General features: G+C 47.5%; 1 pseudogene; it reads right to left on the minus strand.

Annotated features, from left to right (window-relative positions):
* Positions 1–278: 278 nt before the first annotated feature.
* On the minus strand, positions 279–1,795 carry LOC148774590 (uncharacterized; annotated as a pseudogene).
* Between the last annotated feature and the right edge of the window lie 8,087 nt (positions 1,796–9,882).

The following is a 9,882-nucleotide window of genomic DNA, read 5'->3' on the forward strand; positions in this document are numbered from 1 at the left end:
ATAACTTTCACCTTCAGTCAGACCAAAATCCAGTTTCCTCTCATTTTAGTGATTGGCATTGATTGGGGACCCCGAAACGATGGGAAGAAATGCAGAGAGAAGTAGACTCAATGTTTTCAGGTGGGGGAGAGAGGAACGGGGAGTGCTTGCCATGAATCCAGGCTTTGCTGGGAAGTGGGAGGGGGATAGAATGAGTGTTTCTGAATGTAGAGAGTGGTGATGCTTACACAGCATTGTGAAGGCCTCCATCTTACCAAATGGCATCAAAGAAGGAAAGTTTATTGGCACACACTTGCGAGCAAAGTATACAGAAAGCCATAAAAGACATAAAAGATGAGAAGAAAGATGCCTAGAAGCTTGATGAAAATTAGCTCAGGGGAAGGGAAGTCAATCTCCCCTGGGTGGGGAGGGATTGGACAGCGTCCACGGGGAACACACAGGGATGGAGGCTGCAGAGCCAACCGCGCCCCTGGACGATGTGTTTGCTGAAAGGGCTCTGGAAGTATGTCCAGAGCAGGGACCTGTTCTCCCTGCAGGGGTGGGACAGTCATGGTGAGCGTCTGAGTCTTTGGCAGCAGGTTGCCCTTGTGCAGGTGGTCACTCAGCCCCTGACTCGGGTTCTGCTACCAAAGCCCAAGCACGTGCATGTACACGTGAAGGTGGAGGTTCTGGAAGGCATGGTGAGACATCGGGGCCTGGGGCTGGGAGTCGTGCAGGTACAGAGTTCCGATGTTCTCAAGGGACTGTCAAGTACCCGGTTCGCCCCGTAGCTTTGGGAGGGTTGTCTTAGGTCTCGATCTCCCCTCATTGGATCCCTGCGTCCTGCACCTGGAGCTCCCACCTCTGTAGGGACGGGTCTTGTACGTGGAGGCTGGCTGAGTTTCATGGCCAGAGCTAGAGCTGGGAGAGAAGAAGAGTTTGCCAAATGCCAGCCTTGCCATGAGCCTAAGGGGACATGAAGGCTTCCTAGAGATTCGCTAAGAAGGCCCTGCTTCGGAGTCTTCTCTGCAGTCTCCAAGATGGGTGGTGTGAGGCCAGCCTTTGGTCCAGACCCCGCCCCACTCTGGGGGACTTCTCCCTGTGTGGCTAAGCACAGCCTCCCCACACTCACATGCAGCAGCCCCAGGAGCCTCAACTCTGTGCTCTGCACTGCTGGGCTCCAGGCTCTCCTGCTGCCTCCAAGGAAGGGCTTCTCGGAGCTCTGGGTCAGAGCCGGGTGTGCTGAGCTCCGTGGCAGCCTGAGACTGGGCCCCAGAGTGTGTGTTTGATGGTGTCTGTGCAGCAGGCCTTGCCTGCTTCCTCTTCTTCGCCAGTTTGGCTGAGGCCTCCGTGGCCACGCTCACCTGGAGCCTGTACTGGGCTTCCTTGGCAGGGGGCTGGTGCTCTGAACCCTCCCTCAGGGTGGTGGTAGGGGTGTTCCCCTCAGTGGCCACTTCGGGTGGGACGCTCTACAATGACAGTGACCATCAGCAGCACTCCTTCGATATTTCTGTGCTGTGACTGGCCAGGATGGCTGCTGCCTCTGCCCATCTGCCCTTCTGCTCCCAGAAAGCGCAGAGACGAGTGTCTGCTCAGATACGCAGTCGGGAGGACAGAGATACCCCTGAGGGAGTGAGGTCAGCCTGGGCAGCCAGCTCTGCCCGGATGCTTCCCATGCCACCAGCCTGCTCTCCCCTGTGGTGTGGACAAAAGCGACCCACGAGCTCCTGACCAATATGCGGCTGGGCTTGCTTAAGGCAGGCACACCCCGAGAAACCCCGATCAACATAGAGGCAAAAGCCTCAGGCTTCCCCATGTGGGACGGGAGAGGTGGCCAGACCCGGCCTGGGCCTCCCTGTTACCTTTCTGTTCCTTAGTGCAAAGGGCCAGAGGCCTCTCCGGGGTCCCTGAGCCAGCATCCTCCACGTTCCCACATTCTCTGCCTGTGAGTTCGCCTGAGACCCCGGCCTCTGGGCAGGGGCAAACAACAGAACATCTTGAAAGCAAGTTATCTGGCTGGGGACTCCTCTCCACTGAGGAGGCCTGGATACCAGGGTTGCCGGTTCTGTTGGGTTCTGTTGCCAGGAAGTGACATCATTTCCTGGTTCATGGCCGAGGTCACTTCCACAAAGCTCCCCAAGGGAACCTCTGGGTTTCTGGCTGTTTCCACATGCCCTTAGGCCACGTGCAGACACAGTGACACACACAGCCCACCCCACAGCATTGGGGAGACCTGGGTGCAGCCAGGGCCTGAGCTCTGAGGACACAGCTGCTTTCAGCCCAGGCTCTCTCTCAGAAGTGAAGTGGCCCTGGGCAAGGCATGTGCCCTGCAGGTTTTCCCCACTTTCTCCATCTGCAGAGTGGGGGTCACTCTCCCATTTCCTGCCTAGGTTTGTCAGTCTACGAACAGCTCCAGTGCCTGTTCAAACATTGGGCCGCTATCACATGGAGCTTGGACACTGAGACTTCTCAAAGGATGGATTCCACACAGGGCTGACCAGCACAGAATGGGGCAGAATCAGGCCTGAATGGGCTTTGGGACCTGGGAAAAGGCAGTCCCTTTTCTGCCTATTTCTTGACCCCTGCATTTGGAGGACCAGAAAGTCATATTCAGAATCACCCACTCTGATATCAACCTTCCCCATCCTCCTCAATTGCCTCACTCTGCCTCGAATGCTGGGGGAGTCTGCCCCAACAGTGGCTCCCCGCATCCTTGTCCTTGAGTCTCATCATCGTGAGTCATTTTCCCCCTTGGGGGAAAAGCACAGTCATTGTTTCCAACCACAAGAGAGATTCATGCAAATTCTATGAAATCGAATCATTTCCTCTCTCCATTGTTCAGTCTCTCTCCCTCGTTCCCTCTCTTTCTTGACCTTTCCAAATTCATCCTGTCTCTTCCTCTCTGTGTCTCTCCTCTGGATGCTCGCATGCATGTGAATGCATGGACGCATGTATGTTGTTGAACTTGTTTGAGGCTTTAGGGTTTCGTGTCGAGTGAGTTAAAGGTTTGTCGTTGGATTTGGTGTTAGGGGAAGGGATAGGTCTGGGGTTTGTTCTGGGAGACACGTAGGAACCCCTTCTCCGATATTCTGCTTGCTAATATTCTTTTTTGTTCAGTTTGTTACCATTTTGCTTTGTGAATGCTCAGCTTTTCTGATGCAAATCTGTTCAAGTGGATGGAAGCCCATGGGTGTCCTTTGGTTTACTGTTTCCTTGACTTGAAGGGACCCAATTTTCTTTCCCCTAACACATACACACATGTTGAGAAGTCCATGACATGAAGGAGCCTATGGCCCGTGCTTATTTCCAGGAGTTTCATCCCTTCAGGCTTTGCGTTGGTGTGTTTCACTGAATCTGACGTGTTCTGAGACCAAAAGCCCATGTGATTGTTCAGATGGAACCATCTCCAATTCCCACGGCCTTTCATTGCAGAGGCTCTTGTTCTCATTCGTATCACCTCCCCTCCTTTGGCGTCGAGGAATTGACCGTAGAAGCTTGGGTTTATGTCTGGACCCTCAATTCCATTCCATGGATCTGGTTTTGCGTGTTTGATTTCTTCCCAGTACCATGCTGTCCTGATGATCCTAGTGTGATAGTCTAATTGGCTATCAAGCAGCCTGCTATGTCCATTTCAGGGCTTTGTGGCAGATTGCCTTGACTCTTTTGACTCCTTTGTGTTTCCATAGACATTTTGGAATTCATTGGTTATAATGCCCTGAGAACAGCCGTTGATTTTTTTTTTTTATTGGAGCCTAATTATTTTACAATATTATATTGGTTGGTTTTGCCATACATTGACATGAATCCGCCTCGGGTGTACATGAGGTCCCTCTCCCGAACCCCCGTTCCACCTCCCTCCTTCCTTTATTTTCCCTCTGGGTCATACCAGCCCTGAACATCCTGTAACATGCCTCGACCCTGAACTGGTGATTCGTTTTACATATGATAATATACATGTTTCAATGCCATTCTCCCAAACCATCCCATCCTCACCCTCTCCCACAGAATCCCTACGAATGTTTTATACATCTGTTTCTCTTTTGCTGTCTCGTATACAGGGTTATCATTTGCATCTTTCTAAATTCCATATATATGCGTTAGTATATTGTATTGGTGCTTTTTTTTCTGGCTTACTTCACTCTGTATAATAGGCTCCAATTTCATCCAGCTCATTAGAACTGATTCAAATGCATTCTTTTTAACGGCTGAGGAATACTCCATTGTGTATATGTACCAAAGCTTTATTATCCATTCGGCTGCAGATGGATATGTAGGTTGCTTCCATGTCGTGGCTATTGTAAACAGTGCTGCGATGAACATTGGAGTACATGTGTCTCTTTCAATTCTGGTTTCCTCGGTGTGTATGCCCAGGAGTGTGCTTGCTGGATCATATGGCATTTCTATTTCCAGTTTTTTGAGGAATCTCCACACTCTTCTCCATAGTGGCTGTACTAGTTTGCATTCCCAACAACAGTGTAAGAAGGTTCCCTTTTTTCCACAACCCCTCTAGCATTTATTGCATGTAGACTTTTGGATAGCAGCCATTCTGACTGGTGTGAAATGGTATCTCATTGTGGTTTTGACTTGCATTTCTCTGATTATGAGAGATGTTGAGCATTTTTTCATGTGTTTGTTAGCCATCTTTATGAATTCTTTAGAGAAATGTCTGTTTAGTTCTTTGGCTCACTTTTTGATTGGCGCATTTATTTTTCTGGAATTGAGCTGCAGGAGCTGCTTGTATATTTTGGAGATTAATCCTTTATCAGTTGTTTCATTTGCTATTATTTTCCCCCATTCTGAAGGCTGTCTTTTCCCCTTGCTTATATTTTCCTTTGCTGTGCAGAAGCTTTTGATTTTAATTTGGTCCCTTTTGTTTATTTTTGCTTTTATTTCCAATATTCTGGGAGGTGGATCTTGGAGGATCCTGCTGTGATTTATGTCAGAGAGTGTTTCGCCTACATTCTCCTCTAGGAGTTTTATAGTTTATGGTTTTACGTTTATCTCTCTAGACTATTTTGAGTTTATTTTGGTATATGGTGTTAGGAAGTATTCTAGTTTTATTCTTTTACAAGTGGCTGACCAGTTTTCCCAGAACCACTTGTTAAAGAGACTGTCTATTCTCCATTTTATATTCTTGCCTCCTTTGTCAAAGATAAGGTATCCATCGGTGCGTGGATTTATCGCTGGACTTTCTATTTTGTTCCATTGATCTATGTTTCTGTATTTATGCCCGTACCATACTGTCTTGATGACTGTGGCTTTGTAGTAGAGCCTGAAGTCCAGCAGGCTAATTCCCCCAGTTACATTTTTCTTCCTCAAGATTGCTTTGGCTATTCGAGTTTTTTTGTATTTCCATAAAAATTGTGAGATTATTTGTTCTAGTTCTATGAAAAATATCGTTGGTAGCTGGACAGGGATTGCATTGAATGTATAAGTTACTTTAGATATTATACTCATTTTAACAATATTTATTCTTCCAATACACGAACATGGTATATTTCTCCATCTATTAGTGTACTTTTTGATTATGTTCACTAGTGTTTTATAGTTTTCTGTGTACAAGTCTTTTGTTTCCTTAGGTAAATACATTCTTAAGTATTTAAATCTTTTCGTTGCAACAGAAAATGGAATAGTTTCCTTAATTTCTCATTCTATTTCCTCATTATTAGTGTAAAGGAATGCAAGTGATTTCTGTGTGTTGACTTTATATCCTGCAACTTTACTGTATTCATTGATTAGCTCTAGTAGTTTTCTGGTAGATTCTTTAGGGTTTTCTGTGTAGAGGATCACATCATCAGTGAACAGTGAAAGTTTTACTTCTTCTTTTCAAATTTGTATTCTTTTTATGTCTTTTTCTGCTCTGATTGCTGTAGCCAAAACTTCCAGAACTATGTTAAATAGTAGTGGTGCGAATGGACACCCTTGTCTTATTCCTGACATTAGGGGAAATGCTTTCAGTTTTTCACCGTTGAGGATAACGTTTGCTGTGGGTTTGTCATATATAGCTTTTATTATATTGAGATATGTCCTTTCTATTCCCACTTTCTGGAGGGTTTTTATCATAAATGGATGCTCTATTTTGTCAAAGGCTTTCTCTGCATCTATTGAGATAATCATATGATTTTTAGTTTTCAGTTTGTTAATGTGGTGTATTACGTTGATTGATTTGTGGATATTGAAGAATCCTTGCATTCCTGGGATAAGCCCATTTGGTCATGATGTATGATCTTCTAAAAGTGTTGTTGGATTCTGGTTGCTAGAATTTTGTTAAGGATTTTTGCATCTATGTTCATCAGTGACATTGGCCTGTAGTTTTCTTTTTTTGTGGGATCTTTACGAGGTTTTGGGATTAGGGTGATGGTGACCTCATAGAATGAGTTTGGAAGTTTCCATTCCTCAGCAATTTTCTGGAAGAGTTTGAGTAGAATAGGTGCTAGCTCTTCTCTAAATATTTGGTAGAACTTAGCCGTGAAGCCATCTGAACCAGGGCTTCTGTTTGCTGGAAGATATTTTATTATAGCCTCTAGTTCCGAGCTTGTGATGGGTCTGTTCAGATTTTCTATTTCTTCCTGGTTCAGTTTTGTAAAGTTGTACTTTTCTTGGAATTTGTCAATTTCTTCCAGGTTATTCATTTTATTGCCATATAATTGCTGATAGTATTCTCTAATAATCCTTTGTATTTGTGTAGCCGTTGGTATTTTGAGAGGAATAGCGTGCGAACTCTGGACTGCCCCAAGTTGGGGGTTGGGGGGAGGGGGAAGTGACATGTTCTTACCAGGAGAAATTCTTCTGATACTGGAGCACAGTTTATTTTCCATTGGATTGGTGGGCTTCACCTTCTTTCATCCATCTCTTGCAGCTCTCTTAGAAGAGGGGCTTCCCTCCTGGGTTAGATGGACCTCTAGCTATTGCCTTTCAGGAAATATCACTGTCGATGGGGTTGATACTTGCCGTCTCCTTCTAAGCATTTGCTGTTAGTATTAGAAATGCCAACGATTTCTCTTCCCCTTCCTCACTGTCCATCTCTCTGAGCCTCCAGGTTGAACAGGCCCAGTCCAGGGTCCCACGGCTATTGGGGAGTGCAGCTAGACCGTGTTTCTCAGGCCTTCATTGTTGGGCATCATTCGGTATACTCTCCATGTCCCTTCCTTCGCCTGGTTTCCCTGCAGACCTCTCCTTCAAGCTTGTGTTCATGTCGTTTGTGTATTAGGAGCCAAATTCTGCCTACGTTCCGTGTATGCAAACAGTTGTCTTCCCGCTCGGGATATGTTGTTTATGTTTTTCAGACGGTCTTTCCCAGAGCCCAAATCTTGGATTTGACAAAGTTCACTGTGTTCCCTGGTTACTCTTTGTGTAGTGCCTTTTGGTATTGTGTGTGAAAACTAAGAGCTCACGTCTAATGTCTGCTCCATTTCCTTCTGGATTTGTGAACCATTTTGCATGGAACGTATGTCTAGGAATCATTTGAAGTGCATTTGTTGAGAGGTGTTAATTTTCCATGGGCATGCATGTCATCCCCTCTGGTTTCCAATGTGTCACTCCTAAACTCTTTTGGAGACCTTCTCGGAAAGATGGGTGTTTTTCAGCTTGCATTTCCACAGTTGAATGGATTCAGCAGCTCTAGAAGCAAGGACACTTTGTCCAGTGAAAGGGGGAGTCAGGTGCGGCCTCCCTTTCAGCACCGATCCCCAAGTCTGGTTGAGAGGGCTCTGATCTTCCATCACTGAGCCAGAAGCCACAGGCATCCTTGTGTGCCCTTGGACGTGTGAGCAGCTTAAGGGAATTTCGTCTGCACAGGCACCAAGCAAGCCTGCGGCTTTGGACCACCAGAGGTGAGCATCTCAGAAGACAGGATCAACCGTACAAGAAGTGGAATGGGATCCACCTTGAGGGTGGGCAACGATCGCCAAGAGATGTTCCAGTGGGACTTTGATGGGTCCAGCACATTCTTCTGGCAGAGAGCAAGACAGATGTCTATGGGATCTGCCGGCCCTCCATTCCCTCTTGTGGTCCCGAAGGCTGGTTGACACCAACCTGAGCACCTAGCTCTGAGATTATGAGAACCGCCACCTGCACTGTGTTTCCCTTTGCCCGCGTGTCTATGCGAAGCATCAGGCCAGCTATGAGCTACACTAGCCATGTGCATTGCCTCACATTGGACTTGCACGTGTTTCTTCTGTTTCTTTCCCGATCACTGATTTTCTCGAGCATGTGGGGACTACGAGGATGGTGGATCTGGCCTTGTGTTCTGTGGAACACTTCTGCCTTTGTTGGTTTGGGTTTATCATTCCATTTCTCCTGCCTGGTTTATTGTTGTGAGTTTGTTTGTGCCAGCGGAAGAACTCAACATTTCCCTTGTGCCTGAGTTGTCCCACTTACAACAGCATTGCCTACTTGCATATTCTGAGCACATTTGCCGAGAGGGCTTCATTTGGCAGATAACATCTTGAAAAGACCTACATGGTCCTTTCAGATACCCAAAGGCTACGTCAAATGACATAGGGACCAGAATTTTTCAGTTTGGTCTTCCAATATGTGGGGAGTCAGAACAATCCACTGAGAAGGGAATAGCTACCGATTCCAGGATTGTGACCTAGAGAATTGCATGGATTGTAGAATTCATGGGGATGCCAAGACTCTAACAATGCCGAGAGACTATAACTTTCGCCTTCAGTCAGAGCAAAATCCAGTTTCCTTTTATTTCAGTGATTGGCATTGATTGGGGACCTCGAAAGGATGGGAAGAAATGCAGAGAGAAGTAGGCTCAATGTTGTCAGGTGGGGAGAGAAGAACAGGGAGTGCTTGCCATGAATCCAGGCTTTGTTGGGAACTGGGGGGGATAGAATGAGGGTGTCCAAATGTAGACAGTGGTGATCCTTACAGAGCATTGTGAAGGCCTCCATATTCCCAAATGGCATCAAGGAAGGAAAATTTATTGACACACAGTTGTGAGCAAAATATACAGAAAGCCATAAAAAACATAAAAGATGAAAAGAAAGTTGCCTAGGAGACTGATGAAAATCAGTTCAGGGGAATGGAAATCAATTTCGCCTGGGTGGGGAACGAGTGGACGGCTGCCACGGACAACACTTAGGGATGGAGCCTGCAGAGTCAACCGCGTCCCTGGACGAGGTTTTTGATGAAAGGGCTCTGGCTCTCTGTCCAGAGCATGGGCCTGTTCTCCCTGCAGCGGTGGGACAGGCATGTTGGGCGTCTGAGTCCTTGGCAGGAGACATGCCAGGCTGCCACTCTGCAGGTGGTCACTCAGGCCCCGACTCGGGTTCTGCCGCCAAAACCCAAGCAGGTGTAAGTTCACGTGGAGGTGGAGGTTCTGGAAAACGGGGTGGGACATCGGAGCCTGGAGCCCTGGTTCGTGCAGGCACAGAGTTCGGATGTGCTGACGGTGCTAGCCAGTACCCGGCTCGCCCCATTTCTTTGGGAGGGAACGTCTCAGGTCTCAGTCTCCCCTCAGTGGATCCCTGGGTGCTGCACCTGGAGCTCCAACCTCTGTAGGGACTGGTTTTGGACGTGGAGTCTGGCTGAGTTTGACGGTCAGAGCTAGAGCTCGTGGAGAAGAAGAGTTTGCCACAGGACAGCCTTGCCATGTGCCTAAGTGGGTACGAAAGATTCCTAGAGATTCTATAAGAAGGCCTAGCATCGGAGTCTTCTCTGCAGTCTCCAAAATTTGTGGTGTGAGGCCAGCCATTGGTCCCGGACCAGCCCCAGCTCTGGGGGACACCTCCCTGTGTGGCTCAGCACTACCTCCCCACACTCACATGTAGCAGCACAAACGCCTCATCTATTTGCTCTGCCCTCCTGGGTTCCAGGTCCTACTGCTACCTACAAGGCAGGGCTTCTCAGAGCTTTGGGTCAGGGCAGGCTCTGCTGAGTTCCGTGGCAGCC

Source organism: Moschus berezovskii, chromosome 21 (genome assembly GCF_049115385.1).
Source record: "Moschus berezovskii isolate FMDL1 chromosome 21, NW_MosBer_1.0, whole genome shotgun sequence".
Classification (NCBI taxonomy): Eukaryota; Metazoa; Chordata; class Mammalia; order Artiodactyla; family Moschidae; genus Moschus; species Moschus berezovskii.